This window comes from Podarcis tiliguerta, assembly GCF_965153285.1.
Source record: "Podarcis tiliguerta genome assembly, chromosome: 1".
Lineage (NCBI taxonomy): Eukaryota > Metazoa > Chordata > Lepidosauria > Squamata > Lacertidae > Podarcis > Podarcis tiliguerta.
In genome coordinates this window covers 79488167-79512719 of record NC_139534.1, presented here as the reverse complement: position 1 = coordinate 79512719, position 24553 = coordinate 79488167, and the positions used below count along the sequence as shown (strand labels likewise).

At 40.8% G+C, this 24553-nt stretch overlaps 1 long non-coding RNA gene across 3 annotated transcripts in view; it reads right to left on the bottom strand.

Moving 5' to 3' along the window:
- LOC310681291 overlaps positions 1–17556 on the bottom strand; it is a 32998-nt gene extending 15442 nt beyond the window's left edge. For all 3 annotated transcript variants that reach the window (XR_014513206.1, XR_014513207.1, XR_014513208.1), the window contains exon 1: positions 17366–17556. This is a non-coding gene — a long non-coding RNA (uncharacterized lncRNA). The remainder of the gene's footprint in view (positions 1–17365) is intronic.
- Between the last annotated feature and the right edge of the window lie 6997 nt (positions 17557–24553).

Below are 24553 nucleotides of genomic sequence, written 5' to 3'. Positions count from 1 at the left end.
GAAATGTCTAGCTATGATTAAGGGAACAGGAAGCACTTCAACATTCCTTTGAAATGTTTTTGAATTTAAACACTCAAAACGATCAAATTGCTCTAGTGTTTTTTATGGCTGTATTTGTAATGGAGAATATTTTGAGAATGCTTCAATGCACCTCTATAACATTGAAAAAGGCTGTAAACAAGTCTAATCTATTAATTTCAAATTGTGTTATATAATTTTAAAATTCAAAGTTTCAGAGCAACTTGACTCCAGGGGACTTTGCAAGGTAAAAGAACAGATTGCTAGTCAGAAGTGACTTGACTCTGACTGGGAGGCATCATTGGTCTTATTCATCCTCTGTCTTAAAAACTCAGGATACTATACATGCACACACAAGCTCCGATATGAGATAATCCCTACCCTCCAGACAGAACAGCCATCTCTTTTTTGCGGGGGAAAGAGGCTATGACTGAACTTCCAGAATATAAGAAAGGAGACAATCTCACCATAGGTCACAGAATAGTTTACTCAATGTCTCCGAATTGAAGTAAAAGTTCACTCATCCTGTGGTAGGCAGAAAATAATGTATTAATGGAGATTTGGACCATATTCCTGCCTTGCTTCCCATCCACCAAAATATATTTTTCTGTTGTTTTTTTTTTTTTAAAAAAAAACAGCTTCCTTCCATGGAAACATTGCACTAGTCTACTGTGCTCTCAACAGTTAGATGTAGAGTTGCTGTTAGAGGATTTACATTTAGTTAAGAATAAAGAACCCTGCCATGCTTTCCTTCCCAAATTAAGGCAATTAAGAGTACACCTTTGGATATCCAAGGCAGCTACAAGTTAACCACTAGTTGCTAGCCTTCTCTGTTCAAGCAAAATATCATTGAATTAGGTACATACACACATGAGGTGTGTGTATGTGTGTGTGTTTGGGAGTTAGCCTGTGGTGGATTAGCATATTTCACCACATCAATCTGTTTCTTAATCTTCATATTGCTTCATGCTTTTTTAGGTTATATACTAAGAAGAAGCGGCATGGCTCCAAAGACTCACAGTAGCCAAGCCAATTATCTTTTGAGATTATAAAGCAACCACTCCACTTGAGCACAGGATCTTCATTTTCATACTGCTTGCCATAGCTGTTTGTGCTGTCAGCAACCAAAAAACCAGCTTTCCCCAGCACACTTTGCCCTGCTCCTAGAATTGCTGGCATACCAGTATTTTTCAGTATGCTGTCTTATACTGAGAAGGACCATTGGTCCATGTTGTTGTTATTTAGTCGTTTAGTCATGTCTGACTCTTCATGACCCCATGGACCAAAGCACGCCAGAGCATGCCAGGCACTCCTGTCTTCCACTGCCTCCTGCAGTTTGGTCAAACTCATGCTGGTAGCTTCGAGAACACTGTCCAACCATCTCGTCCTCTGTCGTCCCCTTCTCCTTGTGCCCTCAATCTTTCCCAACATCAGGGTCTTTTCCAGAGAGTTTTCTCTTCTCATGAGGTGGCCAAAGTATTGGAGCCTCAGCTTCAGGATCTGTCCTTCCAGTGAGCACTCAGGGCTGATTTCCTTAAGAATGGATGCATTTGATCTTCTTGCAGTCCATGGGACTGTCAAGAGTCTCCTCCAGCACCATAATTCAAAAGCATCAATTCTTCGGTGATCAGCCTTCTTTATGGTCCAGCTCTCACTTCCATACATCACTACTGGGAAAAACATAGCTTCAACTATACGGACCTTTGTCAGCAAGGTGATGTCTCTGCTTTTTAGGATGCTGGCTAGGTTTATCAGTATTATCTACACTAACTGGCAGTGCATCTCCAGGGTTTCAGGCTGGGAATCGTTCCCAGCCCAACCTGGAGATACCAAGGATTGAACCTGGGAACCTGCAAAGCAGATGCTGATCTCTGGTAAAGCCTGATCTCTGGTAAAGCCCTTCCACAGTAAAACCCTGTTATATCAGGTAACCAGTGCAGGCAGTTTTGCCAGGATCTGATGATGGCTCATCAGATTCTCTGGCTCTATCCCAAACCCAGCAGATTCTTAGTTCTGCCCACACTGGCTTCATCTCTTGGCCCCACCCTGGAGCCAGTATTATAGGACTCAAACGTTGGTAGTCTTAACTGAGTCCAGATGGATTCTTTCTCTCTTATTTAGGGGGAAAAAATATATTCCAAGTTGGCAGAAAGGGAGTGGAGTGGATCTGATTTCCAAATCATGAGTCACTTTGTCCAATCCTGACTTCAGTGTTGGTTGGGAAAGGGCATGCCAACTCATGATTTGGAGATGCATTAAGACAAGTGACAGATGCTGAGATGACTCAAATATGAAAAATAAGAACCCCAATTTATTTTTGGGAAGGAGTGGCTAACCTCCAGCTTTTCAGAAGTTGTTGGATTCCCATCCAAAACAGACAATAGTCTGGGAGCATCTAGGGTGGCAAAGGCTACCCTTTTGCCAATCTAGGGTATCATAATTTCTTCCCCACATTATATCTGATCTACCCTTGCATTTTTTTCTAGCTATGTAACTTGTTCTGTAAAAAAATAAAACAAAATTACAATTGTTCCTTTGAGAGGCACTTTAGGTGAAATATGTGTGAATTTGTGAATGCTAAATTTATATTTCTTATTTATAGTTATTTTCACTCAACTCTTTAAATCATGACAGTGTTCTGGATTTCTAAGAATTTAAAATTCCAGCAATTTAAAATTCTAACCATAAAAGAATGAGGCATTCCTTAGAAGTTTTTTCTGCAAATACTAATGCACAATATGTGTGGGTAGAAGTTAAATAATTTCCCCACTGCCAATGGCCAATGCAAATTTTGAAAACTTTGTACGTAAAGGTAAGGACATGTCCCTTGCTGTACAACAGCACTCAATAAGAATTCACTGTATAGTTAACCTGCAGTGCAAAAGTATACATGTCTACTAAGAAGGAAGTGTCTTTACTCACAGGTATGCAGAGACTAGGCTTCGGTTTAGGGTTGGCATTATGGGGAAGTAGTCTTCTTGTTTCTTTAACAGCTGTGTGGTAGGCAGGTTAATCCTTTTCTAGTGTGGGAATACAAATATGGGAATACCATCACTTGTTCACATTCTGTCTGTCAGACATTATGTGTGTGGCCACTCCATCTTACAAAAAAGAACATAATTTTGCCTATGACAGAAAGCATGTGCATATTTTATACAAATTTGTATTCTTTTTTGCAAGTGGGTCAGAGGGCCCAATCAACATACCACATATTGGCTTTAGGGAATCCAATCCCCCTCCATCACAGCGGGCTGCTACTAATTGGAAAGACAAGAAGCTCTTACTAAGGTATTTTATTCAATATTCACAGATGGAGACGCAGCATGCCGTCTCTAGCATAATGGTGTTGCTCTGAGTAATCTCCTCCCCACTTCCCTTCTCAGTTGTCAACAGCCCCACCTCCCTTAGACTTACAGTGTCTGCTTAGGGACAATTGTCTCTGGGCTCTCTGCTCTCCTACTTTCATTGCTCACCGTGTTCTGGGAGAAGGGGAGTCTGGAATGCTCTCTAGTGATAACATGTCAGCCAGCTCTGCTTCTCCCATTATTTCCCAGCTTTGCCCCTCTTCTATCTCTGAGCTGTGACCCTCTGCAAACCACTGTTGTAAAACTATACTGTCCTCCTATACTTGGGAAGGTTCAGGAGAAGGGGGAGACAGTCTCCACCATTTCTCCTCAGTCCAGTTCCTGACGCATACAGTGCACTGGGCCCAGAAAATCATGTTAGCACACCTGGTAATAAGTGTTACTTATACTTTGTATTTATATTTATGTCCAAAGGCTCTACTAAGCACTGTGTTTAATGACTCTGGATGGTTTTTAGCTAATAAATCCCATCAGCAGAAGCCCTTTTTCAAGGATTTCTGCTTGTGCAACAGGGATTTCCCCACTCTCCTCCTCACACACCCCAAAATTGGCTCGGGGTGTGTATGTCTGAAGAACCCCCAGAACAGAGGATTATATAAGCCAAAATGCTTGCCCTGGTGGAACAGTCTCCTTAGTGTGACATTGAATTCCTCCCTCAGACCCTTTTCTTCTTTTAAATTCAAGTAATCTGGATTCACTACTGTCTACTGTTAATATGAACCTATACAATGAACCACTTGTGACTTGAAAAATTCAGCCTGAATGGGAGCTTTTGCGAAACTTGACTCATTTGTGTTCAGATGTGGTTTTCCCCTTTTCCTACTATTTTGTCCTTTTCTTCCTTGTTCCCTTTTTGTTGTTGTATCCATTAAAATATTGCACAAGAAATATTGCACAAGTCTAATGTGCATCATGCTCTGGGAACATAGTTCTGAGGAACAGCTTTATTCTTTTGTGAATGGTTTCATGTGACTTGACAAAGAACTCTCCTATCATCGAAGGAAATGTCACAGCTAATGGAAATCCTGTTTATATGGCTTGTCTTCTTGTTTGCGATACTGACTTCCTGTGTATGTGGTTTAATGTGTCTTTCTATTACACCGACTGGGTCAAAAAGATATAAGGCAAGCCTTTTTCAAACCCTTTTCCAGCTTCATATCTTCACTTGCAACAGTAGTGTTTAATATGGGCCCTGACATCTTGCTTTTTGAACACCACTATTGACTTTCTGTTTCACCAGGCTAACTGAAGTTTTGGTACTTAGGTTCTCTATCACATCAGTCTATTACTCACTCTTCCCAGAGTGGCTGTGGCAACGCAGTCAGATGGGTGAGGTATAAGTAATAAATTATTATTATATTATAATGGCCCAACCACTACAGATACACCAGCCATAACTGTCCTGCCACCGACAGAAAAACTCTCATCTCCCTTGCCCAGTTTCCTTACTGGGAGTTCTTCTCCTAATTATTTTCTCCTTGGTCCTGCTTCTCAGTTTTCTGTTTTTTTTTTCCATTTAGGTCTCCATTTCTTATCACTGATACAAAACCAGTCTTGATGTTTTAAAATGTTACCGAGCTTCAGGAAATGGGGAGTCAAAATCTGATATATGTAATAACTAGTAATAAAACAAGTAGAGAATAATTTGAGGATGGAATGGCTAGCATCATCTGTCAACTGGCCAAGCATAATATCCATTCCTCTAATATTTTGAGATGCTTGTCCAATCCACTATGAAAGCCTAGAGGGCCAATGTTTCAACTACTTTGCAAAATCAGATATTTTACATCTAATGTATCTAATTCCTTGGCAGGAGTCCCAAGATTCACCCATTTTTTATTCAATTAATTTCATATCATTTCTTCTAGAAATAGCCTTGACTATCAAAATATATAATTAGTTGCCCTCCTTAATGTTAACACCCTTCAAAGAAGGATGACTCCCTCTTAGTCATTCCTTAGCTAAGTCATATACAGCTATAACTTTATCTTCTCCATTAGTCAAAAGTTCCAGTTCCTGGGTTGTTGTGACTCCCTTCGATTTGTCCATCCTTTCTGGCAGCATGATACTGCTTAACTGCAAACATTATCCCAAAAGAAAAGAATTCCACCCCCAAACACCCAATGCCTTCAGTATGTAGCACTTGTCCATGAAATAAACTGCAGCATTTATGTACAATCAGGGCACACAGATCCTTGCTATATAGTTATGTATCACCAAATGTAACTACAAAGCGATTAAAACAAATATCCAGTCTGAAACTAGGTGTAATGGCTCAGTTCCTCCTTCATGTCTTGGACTTAAGGTATGAAGAAAAATAATATGTGAAAAACAACACTTCCTAGGGCCACAGTACTCTTTGTTCTTTTAATCTGCCACTAAACAGTATATATTCCTCATAACAATGTTGCCAAAGACTTTATATTGAGAATATTGTTGTCCAAGATCTAGCTGATTAAGATCTTGTACAGGATAAACAGTGATGGAATATACACAGGATAAGTGGATTCCAAGGAAGATGACCTCTAAATGACGTACAGTACTTCTGTTCTTTGCTATTTTATATTCACAGCACACAAATGAACATCTCCAACCGTATGGTTTTCATTGCGCGCAATTCACTCTACTCTCATAGAGAGATGCACATCCTTCCCTTCCCTTCCCAAGCAATGCACACGTACATCCTCCACATTGTTATGCACACCTCATCTCAGTTCTCACTCATTCACATCTACAGACCTTTCTTTCCATTCAGTTAAACATACAGATGCCTCAGTCACGCTTCAATCGCACACATACATCTGGGCCACATCATGTGTTGTAGCAGGACATCCTGAGGGCTTCTGCATTCTGTGGACCCTGTCAATTCAGCATCCAGCATTTGGGAGAATCGCATGGAAGAGATGGCACAGCCCACAGAGATGAGTGGTATGGAAAACAGGTTGCTTGGGGACATCTTAGCTATTGATGGTCCTTGCCTTCCAAATGTTTGAAGATGAGGACTATTGCCACATCTCCCAAAGCCTGTCCAGCTCCCTCTGATAAACTCAACGTATTGTAGAAAAGACACTTTTCAAACACTTATTTCTCACTTTTCCTAACCATACATTAGTGAGCTTTTCATAATACTGTTGAGCAATAGGTGGCCTAAGTTTAAAAATCCATGGCTCTGTCCAATAATACAAAGAACAGCCATTTTAGCCCTCTGGGGCGTGCTGTTACAATTACATTACAAAAACCAAGTATTCTCACAGCCTTAAGATGTAGATTTGAAGCATGTTTAAAATCATATCTTTGCCTCTCTGTTTCTCTTGTGGCACTTGAACCTTGAATTTCCTTACAGTTTTATTATTAGACGCTCAGTCCTGAGCAAAAAGCAAATCCTGAGATGGCCTTTATGAAGTGTGTGGTCCTCAGCTGTGAAAACAGAAGTCTTAAGAGTCTCCTGCCCTCAAGTTCATTTTTCTCATTCATAAGCAGGAGATTTGACATATGCTTATTTGTTATGAAAGTGATATGAAATATACAGTAGATCCTTTACAATGCAATCCTAGGCATGACCGCTCAGAAGTAAGTCCTGTTGCTTTCAATCAGATTTACTCTTGGGCTAAGTGGGTATAGGATTACAGCCTTTATCTGGTTTATTTATTTGAAGATTGTCATCTTACCACAAGATGCAATTCTTGCAATGACACTTTTAATTCTTTTTAATTTTTAATTCTTGCAATGCACTTTTAAAATGTGGAAAGTGGTGTTAGAATTGGAAGGTGGAAGAGAAACTGAAGAAAAGAAAAAAGCAGAAAGAAAGATAAAGAAGTCTGAAATAATTACTAGGAAATGAGAATTTTTTAAACTAGCTGTACAATAAACGCCAGCTTTCTGGTGCTACTGTTGGACTTCCCCAGTTTTAAAGAGTATGTGTCTGTTAAAATTACTCCATACAATTCAGAAGACAACACTGGCAGCTAATTTAGCAATCTGGCTAAGTACCAAGGGTATTTTTCCTCTGCCATTTGAAAACAAAATCTACAGCAGGATAGAAAGTCTGGTTCAAGTCCCCCTTTAAACATTCCAGACCCCAAGAAGAGCATTTTATTCTCTATTCTTTAGCCATAAATCTATTCCCATTTCTCGTTAAATATTTTAGGTGATGTTTTTTAAGCCAGAAAACTCTGAAGGGTTGTTAAAAAGGAATGGAAAAATGTATAAATAGTTTTCTTTGCTAACCGTTAAAATATGTTTGTTCCATGTGTCATCTCTGTTCTCTTGAAATGATGCCAGCAGAACTGGATTCATAGCTTTTAAAACAGTACAAATCAGAGGGGAATAGCTTCTATTGAGATGGGACAATAAGATTCCAGCCACCGAGTAACCAATGAAAGGTTTAAAACTATCTTGAGCCCACTGGAATATAATCTGTGCTGGACAGTACTCAAAGCAACAGATGGAGCAGGAGCTTTCCTACAATGGTTGACTTTCCAGCAGCCCAATCAGTCACATGGTTTTTCTGCTTAGAGACACATGGGAGGGACCTCATTGCCACACCTATACTTTTGGATTAGGAATGTCTGAGTGGTGTAGAGAGCTGATTGGCCAAGGAACAGGAGATTGGCAGAAATGCCTCTGTAAATTCAAGAAAGTACAAAATGTATGTGGGGCAGGAAAGAGTGTGGCTTTGAGACTTTGAGGAGGTTTTTTTTCTTCATTGCTTGACATTTTCAGTCCACTGCGTTCAGATGTGAGCTGGTGACATTGTGAAACAGGGTTTCTCAAACTTGGGTCTCCAGCTGTTTTTGGACTACAATTCCTATCATCCCTGATCACTGGTCCTGCTAGCTAGAAATGATAGGAGTTGTAGTCAAAACGCTACTGGAGACCCAAGTTTGGGAAACTCTGTTGTAAAACAATAAATATGAATCAAGTTGAGAGAATGGTGTTTTGAAAGATCAAACAGTATTTAAAGGATACTGTTAAAGGATAACAACATATGGTATGACTGCATAGAACATAATTTTAAAAAATGTAGTAGTGATGGTTCTAATAAGCAAGAACATATTTCAAAAGTTTTCTTAGAATTCTAAGGAGTATCACTTTCTTTCAAAGTCTTACTCAAATGATTCCTCTAAGCTTTCCCCAGAGGAGGAGGAGGAGGGAAGCCATGCTGATGTGAGCAGCTAAAGTGTGGAAAGCCTCTGTAGATTTTATCTGAACCTGCTCTAATATTGAAAGCCTTAAACTAATATAGATCAGCAGAAATTGGAAATTGTCTTGGATCATTATTCTCCAGTAATGAACTGTCTGTAGGTCACTAAGGTTTAAAAGAAAACACTTGATTTCAGGTCAGATAGGAGTTCCTTCCCTATGTGATCCCCAGTATAAGTGCTTTGATGCTACAAAAAGATTTCCACTATGTGTTCATCTTGTTATATTAACGGGAGATATTAACAGTATTAGCTTCACCAAGTTCAGCTCCTTAGTCATTCTCACTCTTCTGGAGACAGGAATGTAACAGATGAACTGCAGACAAACAGGTTGCTGGCCTTGTTGATAGATACTAATCAGAAAATACTGAGCTAAGAAGAAACAACAGATTGAAAAGAACAGGATGAAAAAGGCAAAAATGAGAGATTAAGATAGCAAGCTTAATATGAGAGTGAATATAACTCACATGTTCATCCTTTCTCTTAATATTTCTATGAGAACACAGGAAACAATCCAAACATAGAGCAAAAATGTCAAAGGTAAGTGATTTAGACAGCAAGAATGTTCAAGAATGTATACTGAGACAAATACTGGTGACCAGAAATGAAGTTTCACAATTTGCAGATTAATTAGAAATTGACTGGGTTTCGATGACACCAACCCAAGGGTTCTAAAAATGTGAAATGGGTCATCTTCAAACATAAAGATGTAACGTACCAAAATTTGGCTTCTGTACCTGAGGACGTGAAAGGGGTCAACACCATTTTTTAAAACGAAAAAATAGGTTGGAGAGGGGAGAAATGGAAAATTTCTAATAGGCCTATTATTTTACTGTTTCTATTGGTGAAACTCGTAGGAAGTGTTGTTACAGATACCAAGTTACCAAGACTCTGGAGAAACAAATCTAAAAAAGAGCCAGCATGCTTCTTCATAGGTAAATCCCATCTAACTAACCCTTTTAGAGTTGTTTTGAGTATATCAACTGGACATGAGAAGAAATTCACTGTTTTTAGACATGGGTGTAGATTCTGAGGTAATTTGGTCATTTGCACCACACAACGATTGGATGGCAACATTATGGCCCTTATCAGCTTTTTAAAAATTTTAAGACTTGGAACAATTTATTATTATTATTATTATTATTATTATTATTATTATTATTTACCATTTATACCCCACCCATCTGGCTGGGCTTTCCCAGCCACTCTGGGTGGCTCCCAACTGAATACCAAAAAACACAATACAATGACATTGTTAATTGACTGTAGGCATAGAATAGATTACAAGTCAGTAATCTATCTCTGGGAATGCTAGCAATGGTAGCTCTATAACCGGAATAGGGGTCTCCCAACACTCTCAGCAACCTTAATAAATGACACTTCTCGGAGTCTTTGGGAACGCCATGACTGTTTAAAGTGGTAGGACACTGCTTCAAACAGGGGCGCCGACTTGGGCCCTGCACTGTGGGTGCCGTGTATACCTCCTAACGTCATGAAGTCATGACGATGCGGGACACCAGAGGGCCAGAGGTAAGGCGGCCCTTGGCCACAACACTCAGCTGCAGAAGCAGCGCTAGAGTTAGAGGTGAGCAGTGAGGTGATGCTGATGACACAAAGTGTTCGTTGTCGTAAAAACAAAAAAAGGCTTTCCATGAGCTACAAACTGATCTCTCCATGGAAGGAGGATGGGCATTAAATTGTGGTTCAATGTAAGCAAGTTGAAACTGATGTACATTATCACTTTACATGCATACTAGTGATATCTGAAAGGGAGGCGACTGACCAGAAAAGCAATGTTTTCTGGGAGCCTAGGGGACGTGGGTGGCACAGTGGTCTAAACCACTGGGCCTTGGGCGTACTGATCAGAAGGTCAGCGGTTCGAATCCCCATGACGGGGTCAGCTCTCGTTGCTCAGTCCCAGCTCCTGCCAAGCTAGCAGTTCGAAAGCACGTCAAAGTGCAAGTAGATAAATAGGTACCGCTCTGGCGGGAAGGTAAACGGCATTTCCGTGCACTGCTCTGGTTCACCAGAAGCAGCTTAGTCATGCTGGCCACATGACCCAGAAGCTGTCTGCGGACAAATGCTGGCTCCCCCGGCCTGTAAAGCGAGATGAGCGCCGCAACCCCAAAGTCGTCCATGACTGGACTTAACTGTCAGGGGTCCCTTTGCCCTTTACCTAGTCAATAGTTTTTCCGAAAATGTCAGCCCCAGTGTGTGTCAGTTATGAGAAAGGCAAATTCAATTTTAGGGATCATTAGGAAAGAGATTGAAAATAAAACTGTCAATATAATAATGCCATTATACAAATAAATGGCTTAAAGGAGATTAGACAAATTAATGGAATAGTATACTAATACAATAGAATAGTATTCTAATAGAATAGTGTACTAATGCATAGGACCCAACATTTCTCTGATGAAAATTGGGGTGCTATTTATACCCCACACATCGTACTGGGTTGCCCCAGCCACTCTGGGCAGCTTCCAACATATATAAAAACAAAATAAAACATTAAACATTTTTTAAAAACTGCCCTATACAGGATTGCCTTCAGATGGCTCAGGGGTTGGATATTTCCATACTCTACAACATTTTTCCAATGAAAATAGGGACATCCTAAGGAAAAGTGGGACATTCTGGGAATAATAGTGCCACTGTATTCTGCTCTGGTCAGACCTCACCTGGAGTACTGTGTCCAGTTCTGGGCACCACAGTTCAAGAAGGACACTGACAAACTGGAACGTGTCCAGTGAAGGGCAACCAAAATGGTCAAAGGCTTGGAAACGATGCCTTATGAGGAACGGCTAAGGGAGCTGGGCATGTTTAGCCTGGAGAAGAGGAGGTTAAGGGGTGATATGATAGCCATGTTCAAATATATAAAAGGATGTCACATAGAGGAGGGAGAAAGGTTGTTTTCTGCTGCTCCAGAGAAGCGGACACGGAGCAATGGATCCAAACTACAAGAAAGAAGATTCCACCTTCCAACATTAGGAAGAACTTCCTGACAGTAAGAGCTGTTTGACAGTGGAATTTGCTGCCAAGGAGTGTGGTGAAGTCTCCTTCTTTGGAGGTCTTTAAGCAGAGGCTTGACAACCATATGTCAGGATTGCTCTGATGGTGTTTCCTGCTTGGCAGGGGGTTGGACTTGATGGCCCTTGTGGTCTCTTCCAACTCTATGATTCTATGATTCTATGATTCTAAATCAGAAACCGGGACAGTTTCTCTAAATCAGGGACATCCCAGGAAAACAGGGACAATTGGAAGGTCTGCTAATGGAATAGAATACTAATCATGATGGTTGTGTACCATCTGCAGTGTTGAAGCAGTATGACTTTAGAAACCAGTTGCTAGAGGGCTGTTCACCTCGTGCTCTGCTTGCAGGCTTCCCAAAGGCTACATGTGTGAACAGGATGTTGGAATAGATTAGATGGGCTCTCTTACATTTCAGTAGTGTAGAAACAAACAAATACAATAAGGGGGACTGGTAGGCAAAAATGCAGAGGATTTACAATAAAATATCTGATTTACCAGCTGTGAAGCTTAATGAAAGAGGAAGTTTCTGTACATTTCCCGAAAGAAAGATGTATTGCAAAAACAAGAGCCTTTATTGTTAGCTTCTGAGAGCGTCTACTAATTAAAGGCAATTAGAGAAGAACTGGCAGTTCCTATCATTTGGAGAGGTACAAATCCTTTGGAACTTATCTGTTCATTCTAAAAAACACAAAGGAAGAAATTGGGTAGTCATGTGATTCTATACAAAGTAAATGTGGGTTTAAGCAGAGGTTGGATGGCCATCTGTCATGGATGCTCTTGCTGAGATTCCTGCATTGCAGGGGGTTGGACTAGATGACCCTTGGGGTCCCTTCCAACTTTACAATTCTATGATTCTCTTGAGACTTGGCATGAGGGTTGCTGAGGAGGGGGTAGCAGCCTTTGTTGATGTTTTGGAGCCAGGCGCCATTTTGAATCAATATGGTGGACCAATATGAGGCTTTGCTGTGATTTTTGGCAAGCCTGATCAAAATTCTCAAGTCACACTATCATTTAAAAATTACTGCTTTTGGTTTCAACAATTCCTGCACAGCCCAGAGACCTCCTTTGCTAGTTATAATACATTATTGTACTGCTAACAGTTGCTGGGTTCTGGTATTCCATCTTTTCAAAATCAGAACAAAATGTTAAAGGGTTTTACAATCCCAATAGCCTGCATAATGCATGGGATTCTGTGCCAGAGAGTGCTGCATTATTTGACCCTGCATGGCATATCAGATCTATATAATTAATTATTATTTTATTTATTTATTTATTTATTTATTTATTTATTTATTTATACATACATACCCCGCCCATCTGGCTGTGTTGCCCCAGCCACCCTGGGTGGCTTCCCACTGAGTGTTAAAAACAATACAGCATTAAATATTAAAAACTTCCCTAAACAAGGCTGCCTATCAGTTTAACCAGTTTAATCTCTCTTATTATGATTTAACAGGCACCCACACTAATTAATAATAATAATAATAATTTATACCCCGCCCATCTGGTTGGGTTTCCCCAGCCACTCTGGACAGCTCCCAACATACATAAAAATAATAATAATAAATCAAACAGTAATAGTAACAATCAGATCCCATATAAAAGGTCACAATAACTTTAAAATGAACAACTTATATCAAATAAAGCAATATTCAATAACCCATTGGAATCCAATAGTAAACAGTAAAGTTAAACATCAGCAAATAATAATTAAACACTTACACTTATCAATTACAATAAAAAATTACCAATCTATAATCAAGAAAAATAACAGCAAATCACAAAGCATAAAATACCAGAAACATAAAAAACCATGTAAAAGAATCAAACTGAAAAACAAGGACACCCAAATTATAACATTATTCACATGTCATCATTATGACTTTGTACATGGCAGCACACCAAATGAACTTGTGACTAGATCCAGTTTATACAGGACTCAGTGCACTGTCTGGTTATCCATGCACTGAGACTAGTGTTTGTTCTTTTTTCTAGCGCAGAAATGTTGCGCTTCATATCCTCCTCTTCCACAACCCACAATTTTCTTTCTTCCTCTGCTACCTCCTAGAATACAGGTTCTGCATTAAGCGAATGGAAGAGCAGAACTGGAGATGCAGCGACTGTTTGTGATTTTCCTATCTGGGAATAAAATCACGTACTGTAGAACCTTTAAAAAGTGATTTCATCAATGGGGAAATGACTGGAAGATAGTCTGGGAATGCAGGGAGTGCTTGGTCAGGGGTTTCCCCAATAGCACTGTCAGTGATGCACTGAGAGAAAGCAACTAGGCAGGATGCCCAGCACAGCAACAAGCAAGCATTGTAGCTGTCAGGGCACCAGCTTCGGCTATGGGAATGATCAGGCCAAACAGCCAGAGAAACTGCTGTCCCACTGCCCCTGTATCTACTGTCACATCACTCTGTCTAACAGTAGAGCTGGCCCTGTACTTCCTTCCTCATCTTCCATTATCCATCTCCCTTAAGCATCTATTTTCCCTCTTAAGGAATCCTAGTCCAGTCTGGGGAGAGACGTTCAAAAGAGCTACAGTGAAGATATGGTGGAAGAGCTTGCTGGACTAGGCCAGTGGCCCATCCAGTCTGGTAGCCTTTTCTCACAGTGGCCAAACCGGATGCCTCTGGGAAACCAGCGAGCAGAGTATGAGCACAAGAGCAATCTCCCCTCCTGGGGTTTCCAGCAACTGCTGTTTGGAAGCATTGTGCATGTGGACTTTTGTGCAGATGCAATGTGAGAGAGTGAGGTAGGGCAAGGGAACAAGGCAAAAGAATACAGGCCTCATTCCACCCACAGCAGGCCTGTAGTCAAATACCCATTTGGATGTGGGTGGTGCTATGGTCTAAACCACTGAGCCTCTTGGGCTTGCCGATCAGAAGGTCAGTGGTTTGAATCCCTGTGATGGGGTGAGCTCCCGTTGCTCTGTGCCAACTTAGCAGTTCAAAAGCATGCCAGTGCAAGTAGATAAATAGCTACCGCTGTGGTAGGAATGTAAACGGTTTTTGTGCTTCAAGCCCCCCAACCCATCCCAAATGGAAATAAAGACAGTGGAGACAGAATTTAGTTTAAATGTTAATGGGCAAATTTTGGCCACAACTTTATTAAAATACACAAATGTGACTGGTATTGGCTTAGGCATTGGTATCAAACTATATCTGACTCCTGCCCCACCCTGCAGGAAGTCTGGAAGGGTAAACAACCAGCAGGGAGCTCTCCATTAGTGTATATTGACTGGTGCTCACCCCTGGGGTTCCCAGGGGTCCTGGCGTGGCCCTAACCCCTCTCCGGGCTTCGGATGAGATCCAGGCCCCCTTTAACGGAATACCCTATACATTGGAGGGGCAGGTGATGGCCGCACCTCCCCACATTCTCCTAAACCAATGCCTAACTGCCAAACCTTACAAAGTTGTGACGATTGCTAAGAGGTAGGCAAAAAGTAAGTGGCCACAGCCAATCTGCCACATTGGAAAAAATTCCTAGCTGGCCCCCATTCCAAAAACAGGCGACCAACCGAAGTCCAAAGCAAGGCCAAACAAGACCTAATTAACGGGCGGGTGTTCGGCAGCGTGAAGCAAAAGGAGGTCCCTACGTCGCACTGCCAAATAGATACCCCCATCCTTGCCACGCTAAAGGCCACTGGCATTACTGTGGCACCACCGGCTTGGAGCGGGGCAAGCCCCACCCACAAGCCAGTTGGGGAAGAGTTTCAGGGGCCGAGCACAAGATGGACCCTCTGTTAGGAGGATCTAACTTCTGTGCGCTCTGGCACTCGTTACGGTGTTCCTATTGCTCTGTCCCAGCTTCTGCCAACCTAGCGGTTCGAAAGCACACCAGTGCAAGTAGATAAATAGGCAGGAAGGTAAACAATGTTTCCGTGTTCTCTGGCTTCCGTTACAGTGTTCCACTGCACAAGAAGCGGTTTCGTCATGCTGGCCACATGACCCGGAAAGCTGTCTGTGGACAAACGCTGGCTCCCTCGGCCTTAAAGCGAGATGAGCACCATAACCCCATAGTCGCCTTTGACTGGACTTAACCACCCAGGGGTCCTTTATCTTTTACCTTTAGAATGCCTGCATGGCGCTAACATATTTTTTTTCATCCTGCAGCATGCTGACTGAAACTGTTGTTTCAGTACAAACTACGAACTGAGGCTTCACATTCCCTGTGCTCGAAGGATGAGGGAGTGTACACTCAGAGGACTCAGAGTGGTACCTCAATGAGTTCCCCTAGCAACGAGTCATGTTGTGGCTGAATGCAGCCATCATCTTGAGCGTCTTTCCGGTGGCCTCTCTTTACTTCGTTTCTCTGCCCACACAACTCTTTCCCAGACAAACTGAACTTTCACTTCCCTCACAGATGCTACACTGTTTGTCAGCAACCGATGGCATATTTTCCCTGAAGAGGTTTCACTAGAAGTTCACAGACAAGTTTTCATAGCAGCTCAGCTAACGGCAGCAAAGTTTGCTTCAGACAGGGTTATGCAACTTCTAATTTATTATAAATAAATATGATTACTGGTAGAATTGATATAGAGATAATACAGCTGCTTCAGCTGTGTGGGAACCAGAGCACGCAAACCACAAAAATAAGAAAGATTTATTGCTCTCTGTATCTGAACACAAACACCAAAACTAAAAGAATGATCTGACGCTGTAAATAAAGGCTAATTTGGAATCTTTACATCCCAGGTCTTTGGCTAATTAGACAATCTATGGCCTTTTAAATTGTGGGCAGGTGATAGTATTGTTTTTATTTGTATTTATGGTATTTGTTTTTGTATTTTTATATTGTAAATTGCCCTGTGATCTGCGCAGTATAGAAATTTATGATGATGATGATGATTATCAATATATTGATTATTTGCCTTTTCTAAATAACATCTGTTTAGGTCACTTGTTGAATTCAAAAAGAGCAAAACAAATCATAAGGTCATTAAAAATATTGCTGATTGATTGATTGCAGAAACGCATTAGAGTTTTGCCAAATTTAAAAAAACCCAAAAATCCAAATGTAACATGCAGAAAAGCTCCAGACTTCCTCTGCTAGGGCCACTATCCTATTTGGAAGGCCCCAGTGAGTTCAGAGTCTTCCAGCTGAGATGAACAGCTGCTCAACGGATGAGGGATGTTGTGTCCTGTCTCTTTAAGAGATAAGCCAGGCCATGTGCAAGGAACAGAAGATAATGCTTTCACTTTCAGGTGTAAAGCTTGAGGGAGAAAGATTAGGCTTGCTAAAGGTGCCCCCCACCCCAAAAGGTCTGGGCAATTTTGACTAGGATCAACAACTTAAATACCACAATGTCCTGATTTTTACTGTTTGTGTTCCTCTCATAAGTCAGCATTCTTTCTCTGTACTCTGCGGGTTTTAGTAAATAATTTTTGAATTTGAAAACATCTGCTTCCCATATACAAAAGAACTCTGCAAGTTCTGTATGCTCTCAGAAAAGGGCAGCAGTAGTAATTTGAATGCTTATTCGTTTCAAATATTTCCACGGTGCCTTTCATAGCAAAACCTTCCCAAGGATGCTTAACGTATGAGAATAAAACGAAACAACAGTCTCATTCTAAAGATTTAAAACATTTCCCACCCAAGTGCAACAGCCATATAAAACTAAAACAATTCAAAATCAGCAGTAATAAAAACATTAAATGCTTAAAATCACAGGTCAAAGCAACTCAAAAGCCAAGACCTGTTTGTGTGTGTTTAAAATAACTGATGGATTCCAAGCATATATACCAAGAGAGGGGACTCTTGGGATATGGAGCCACCACTGGGAAGACCTCATCTCTAAGCCTGTGTGGCATGATTTCTCCCATTAGCAACATTTCAGGCAGCCCCACCTCGGTTCCGGCCCTTCCTTGAACAATTGAAGATACCGATAACAACTTAGCCCTGCATCAGCCGCATGTGAAAAGTGTAGGGATAAAGGGAAGAGTTCCTTGGCATCAGCTGATGCAGCTAAACAGGCTGAGGCTGCCCATCCAGCAATCTGGAACGGAATGTAAATAAGCCAAAGAATGTTCCTTTCGTTTATTTTGCACCAGTGTTAAATTTGCATTTCTGATGTGCATTAAAATAATTTCTTCCAGCGAAAAGCATGGAAAAATGTTTTAACAGTTTTTGCTTTCTTTACTGCAGGCTCGGAGGAACTTTGAGGCTTTTTATTTGGTTTACCTTCATTTTCAGTTTTATTCTCTGTAGGCACCAGGCCTCCCTTTTCAGAAGGTCTTATGTAAAGACAGCTTTGTATTTTGGGACTCCTGAAATTAACTCATTGCAGACAAAAAGACATCAAGTTTGTGATATTAGGTCATTCCAGAAACCAGCAAAGGAAGCTTCCCTCTGTATCTCTTAAAACCTTATATTCTATGCTCTAGTAGCTCATGAGGTGGCAACAATTCTGAACAAAAACCTTTTCATTCATTTTTTAAGGTTATAATTTCTTCATATAATGTCTACAGCCTATGCGACTATATTATTTATCTATTATAGTTTTAAAAGGAAAAGGTACCCTTGACCGTTAGGTCCAGTCGCGGATGACTCTGGGGTTGCACACTCATCTCGCTCTATAGGCCGAGGGAACCAGCGTTTTTCCTCAGACAGCTTTTGAGTCATGTGGCCAGCATGACTAAGCCACTTCTGGCAAACCAGAGCAGCGCACGGAAACGCTGTTTACCTTCCCGCCAGAGCAGTACCTATTTATCTACTTGCACTTGATGTGCTTTCGAACTGCTAGGTGGGCGGGAGCTGGGACCGAACAACAGGCGCTCACCCCATTGCAGGGATTCGAACTGCCGACCTTCCAATCAGCAAGTCCTAGGCTCTGTGGTTTAGGGCTTGCCATAATATGTAATATGTAATATGTAACTATTTTAGTAACATATGCCCAAATATACATTTAAATTAATGTTTACACTGGAAATGTCCAATAGTTTCTGCAAAGTTGTTTGTTCTCTCAATTTTGAAAGAAGATGGGGTTTAATGTCTAAAATCCTTGCTTAAATCTGAGTTTCTGAAAATCTGATTTGGATACTTGGACTGACTCAAACTGTGACAATTCTGAATAAATAAACAGAGATTGTGTGCCTTGAGATCCACCGTACAAATTGCCTCTATTGTTGGAGCACTTCCGGAGGCGGCGCGAAACAGCAATGGCGGTCCTCTTCAGTCGCTGAAGAGGGGCTCCGCGGAAAAGGGTCGTGCGCTGCGGCACAGCGACGACCCAGCAAGACAAACCACGGGTAGAGTGAGCCCGTGGCCGTGGGATTCGGCGGGTACCAAGAGCGACCCCGGAAACGTGGAAGGGACCCCGTAAGGGGCTCCGGAACGTGGAGGGGGTAGCGGTGCTGTGAATCCATCGCTCTTTCCGCGGAAGTGAAGCCGCGCGGCTGCTGCTGATGAGCGCTGACCTTTCTTCTATGATCAATCGATTTGAGACTACATACTCGTGAGTAAGAAAATCTGAGACTCTATTTGAACAACAAATTTCTGCAATTTGGCTGAAAACGGGAGACGCTAAAAAGGAAGTCAGTCTTCCGTCCCTGTTTAAAGTACTGAGCAAAGCTTCTTTAAAGTTGAAGCGCTGAAAGGAGTTTAAAAGAAGATGGAATTTACTCTGCAAATTCGGAATTGATAAATTGAAAGTTAAGGAAAAGTTAGAACTGTGTTATAAGTGGACAGAGACTGTGTTATTCCCCTTCATTCTGTGTGGATTACAAAGTTGCAAGACCCAGCTCTCGAGCTGCCTGGACATAAAGTAGCATCAGATTGTGGTGACTGTGCATAGAGATACAAAGTTTTACTGGGCTACTCTGCAAGTTATAAAAAAGGAACCGTTGCACATATTCTGACAAAGAACTCATACTCTCTGCAGTTTAAAGTGAACTTAGAGGGTCCCCCCTTTGTTTTGGATTTTACTTCATTTGGGAACTTATTGGTGGAAAATTCCATCTTTCCTTAACTTTTGGGGAGCTCCCCCTGCTGGATTGTGGAAATATCAGCCTCTGAGAACTGCTGGTTGTTTTGGAACTTTTATGCTTGGATGTTTACCTTCCTTTTGGATTGCTTTTCCCATGGGATTTACAATTTGACCTTGAAGCCTAGACAGCTGTGGAATGAGTGGTGCAGCAAAAACAAGGGCTGGTAAGAAAGCTAAACAGACTGAACTATTGCAATCAACTTTGCCTGTGCAGGCACGTAGATCATCTGTCCCAATTGTGACAGGTCTGCAGGAAGAACAATCTAAACAGCCAGCTCTAGAGGACATGGCTGCAGGAGGGCTTGACCCTGTCTCTAAAGAAATACTGGAGCAATTGGCTGCATTAAACAAGAAGGCCGATGATCAAGCGGTTAAATTAGATCAAGTGACAGCTACAATTAATAAATTGACAGACCAAGTTGCCCAAAACACACAGGCGATAGGTAACATTGAAAAGACTGCGACGGAAAATCGAAGACTAGTCGAAGAAGTGAATACAAAAGCAGACCAAAATAAAAAAAGGATAGAGGAATTAAGAGGGGAAGTAAGACCACTGAGTAGACAGATTACTGAACAACAGGCCTATCTGTCTATGGCAGAACTGAAAAATCGGGAGAGCAACCTTAGGATTAGAAATATCCCAGAACAAGAAAAGGAAGATTTGGCTGGTTTTTTGACAGCAGAAATATCCAAATTCTGGGGTTTGGCAGAAGAGAAGGACTTTAAAATTGTTACCGCCTTTAGATTGGGAAGTGCGGCCAGGAAGGATAAACCAAGAGATTGCTTGATCATTTTGAGATACAAGCAAGAAAAAGATAATATACTCGGCCTACACTTTAAAAATCCATTGGTGGTACAGGGAAAAATAGCAGAAATCTTCAGAGACATACCAAAACAGCTGTTGGATTTAAGAACTACATATAAAGTCCTAGCAAGACTACTGAGAAACAACTCAATCCGTTACAGGTGGGAATTCCCGCAAGGACTATCTTTTAACTTGAAAGGGAAGAAGGTTAGAATCAGAACGGCAGAGGAGCAAGATAAGTTTCTAAGTGACTACGGGGAAGACCTTCGAAAAGGAACCGCAGGCGTCTGGGCACTCCCCAAGCCCGACGTAAAAGACCCACCTCCAGACACAGACGATAAGGGAGACAAACCCATTGGCTGACAAACTGATCCAGGATGTCTCTGCAGCTTTTCAGTTGGAATATTCACGGTGCAAATTCCCCTGAAAAAAGGAAAGGAATCTTTCATATATTGAAGAAGGAACAATTAGACGTTATATGTCTACAGGAAACCCATGTAACTAGGCTCCACAGAAGAGTACTAATTAACAAGAGACTAGGCCAAGAATTTATTTCATCAGATAAAGTAAAGAAAAGAGGAATAGTGATATATGCAAAGGAGAGCCTAGCACCAAAATTTGTTTTTAAAGATGAACAAGGAAGAATTTTGGCGATTGAAATACAATCTCAAGGAGAAAAATTCCTGATAGTAGGAATCTACGCACCAAATGATGGGAAATCAGAATTCTACAAGAAGCTGCATGAGATAATGCTGGATTATATTGATTACAACAACATCATTTTGATGGGAGATATGAATGGAGTTGTCTCCACACATATGGATAAGTCACAAAACCAAAACTTGACTAAAGATGGCAGACTACCAAAGACTTTCTTTGAACTTACAGACAATATGGATTTGATTGACATCTGGAGAATAAAGAACCCTCTAGGTAAAGAGGGAACATTCTTTTCTGAGGCCCACCTATCTTGGACACGAATCGACCAAATCTGGGTATCTAGAGGACTGGCACCTAAGACCAAAAAAATAGAGATCTGTCCCAAAACTTGCTCCGACCATAACGCTCTGAAAATGGACTTGAGACTCACACCAACTGGATCCTTTAGATGGAGAATGAATGACTCTTTGTTTAGAGATCAGGAGATTGTAAAGAAGGCCCAAAAAATGATGAAGGATTATTTTGAAATTAATTTGAATACTTCGGTGGAGAAAAAAACAATCTGGGACGCAAGTAAAGCTGTTATGAGAGGGTTTCTGATACAGCAGAATACTATTAGGAAAAAACTCTGGAATGGTAAAAAGGACAAGATTTTGGAGAAGATAAAAGAAGGAGAGAAAAGGTTGAGATTGAACCCAAAATCCAAAGAAGTCTTAAGAGCAATAAAATTCCATCAAGCACAATATGCGAAATTGATAAATCAAGAAGTAGAATGGAAGGTTAAACAGATGAAACAAAGATCATTCGAATCGGCAAACAAATGTGGGAAACTATTGTCATGGCAGCTGAAAAAGAGACAGAAATTGAACTTTGTTACCAACCTAGAGGTTGATGGTGAATGTATTCAGAAACCTGAAGAAATCAGAAAGTGTTTCCAGAGATATTTCAAAAAACTGTTTACACAAGGCCATCAAGAAGAGAACGAGATAAATGAATTCTTAAAAAGCTATGGCCTGCATAAATTGACTCAAGATAAACAAATAACCCTGAACTATAAAATAACAGAACAAGAAATCGAAAGCGCCATTCAGAATATGCAAGTAGGTAAATCTCCGGGCCCAGATGGTCTTACCTCCAAATACTATAAGACATTGAAGGATTACCTGATCCATCCATTGTTGGAGGTATGCAACCAAATTATGGAAGGGAAGGGAGCACCAGAATCGTGGAAAGAGGCATTCATCATGTTGATACCAAAATCAGAATCTGAAAAGACTCAACTTAAGAATTATCGCCCTATCTCACTCCTAAATGTGGATTATAAAATTTTTGCTGATATTTTGGCAAATAGATTGAAAAAAGTTTTAAACGAAGTAATTCACAAGGATCAAGCAGGCTTTCTCCCTGGCAGGCATTTGTCAGACAACACTAGAAACATCGTGGATGTTTTGGAACTATTACAGACAAATTTAAATACAAAAGCAGCTTTAATATTTATCGACGCGGAGAAGGCCTTTGACAACATATCTTGGAAATTTATGAAGAAAAATTTAGAAGGGATGGGAGTGGGAAGGGTGTTTCAAAATGGTATTGAAGCAATTTATTCAGACCAAAAAGCTAAATTGATAGTAAACAATGTGGTGACAGAAGAGTTTAAGATTGAAAAAGGAACACGACAGGGGTGCCCCCTATCACCCTTGCTATTTATTTCGGTCCTGGAGGTCCTGCTGAACTTGATTAGAAAGGACCAGCAGGTAGAAGGAATACAGGTCGGAGAAAAACAATATAAATTGAAGGCCTTTGCGGATGATTTGGTATTGACATTACAGGAGCCAGTGCCTAGTACAAAAAGAGCTTTGGAATTAATTTCTGAGTTTGGTCGGGTGGCGGGATTCAAGTTAAATAAACAAAAAACTAAGGTATTGGTAAAAAACTTGACACCTTCAGAAATAGATGGGTTTCAGAAGGAAACTGAATTGAACGTGACAAAAAAAGTGAGATACCTGGGGGTTAATCTGACTGGGAAAAATTTGAACTTGTTCAAAGACAACTATGAAAAGTGTTGGTCTGAAATTAAAAAAGATTTAGATACTTGGTCAAGATTGAAACTTTCCTTGTTGGGAAGAATTGCAGCAGTTAAGATGAATGTATTGCCAAGAATGCTGTTTCTGTTTCAGGCCCTCCAAATCGTGGACAGAGTGGAGTGTTTTGGAAAGTGGCAGAGGGACATTACCAAGTTTGTCTGGCAGGGCAAAAAGCCCCGAATAAAATTTAAAATATTAACGGATGCAAAGGAAAGAGGGGGATTTGCCCTGCCGGACTTAAGGCTGTACTATGAAGCCGCATCCTTCTGCTGGATGAAAGATTGGTTTTTGTTAGAAAATACGGATGTCCTTGATTTGGAAGGGTTTAACAACGCTTTTGGGTGGCATGCATATTTGTGGTACGACAAGGTAAAGGTTCATAAACTATTTAAAAACCACATTGTAAGGAAATCGTTGTTTAATGTCTGGACTAAATATAAGGACTTATTCGAAAATAAGACTCCGAGGTGGCTATCACCGATGGAGGCTAAGGCCATAAAAATACTTAATATGGGGGGTGGCTGGGCAAAATATTGTGAATTAATAGAAAGAGTGGGTGATACTTGGAGGTTGCAGAGTTTTGAAAAACTGAAAGGAAGTGTGCGAGACTGGTTCCATTATGCCCAAATTTTAGAGATTTTTAAAAAAGATAAAAAAATTGGCTTCCAGGTGGAAAAATCAAAACTAGAGTCAGAACTACTTGAACCTAAGACGAAAGTGCTTTCAAGAATGTACAACTTGTTGCTTAAATGGAACACCCAAGACGAATTAGTTAAATCAGCCATGATAAAATGGGCACAAGATATTGGATACAACATTATGTTTGAAGACTGGGAAAGGTTATGGACCACCGGCATGAAATTTACGGCATGTAGTGCCTTAAAAGAAAATATTATGAAAATGGTGTACAGGTGGTACATGACCCCAGTCAAACTTGCAAAGATATACCATCTGTCTGATAATAAATGTTGGAAATGCAAAGAGGCTGAAGGAACGTTCTTTCACCTCTGGTGGACATGCCCGAGGGTGAAAGCCTTTTGGGAAATGATTTATAATGAGTTGAAAAAGGTATTCAGATATACCTTTCAGAAGAAACCAGAGGCCTTCCTCCTGGGCATTGTGGGCCAGAGAGTGCTAAAGAAAGATAGAATTTTTTTTCTATATGCAACCACAGCAGCAAGAATCCTTTTAGCCAAATATTGGAAGGCACAGGAGTTACCCACACTGGAAGAGTGGCATACACAACTGATGGACTATATGGAACTAGCAGAGATGACTGGCAGAATTCGAGACCTGGGAGAAGACGCGATAGAAGAGGATTGGAGAAAGTTTAAGGACTATCTACAAAAACATTACAAGTTATTTGAATGTTGAGAATTTGCTAAGTTTTGAGAAAA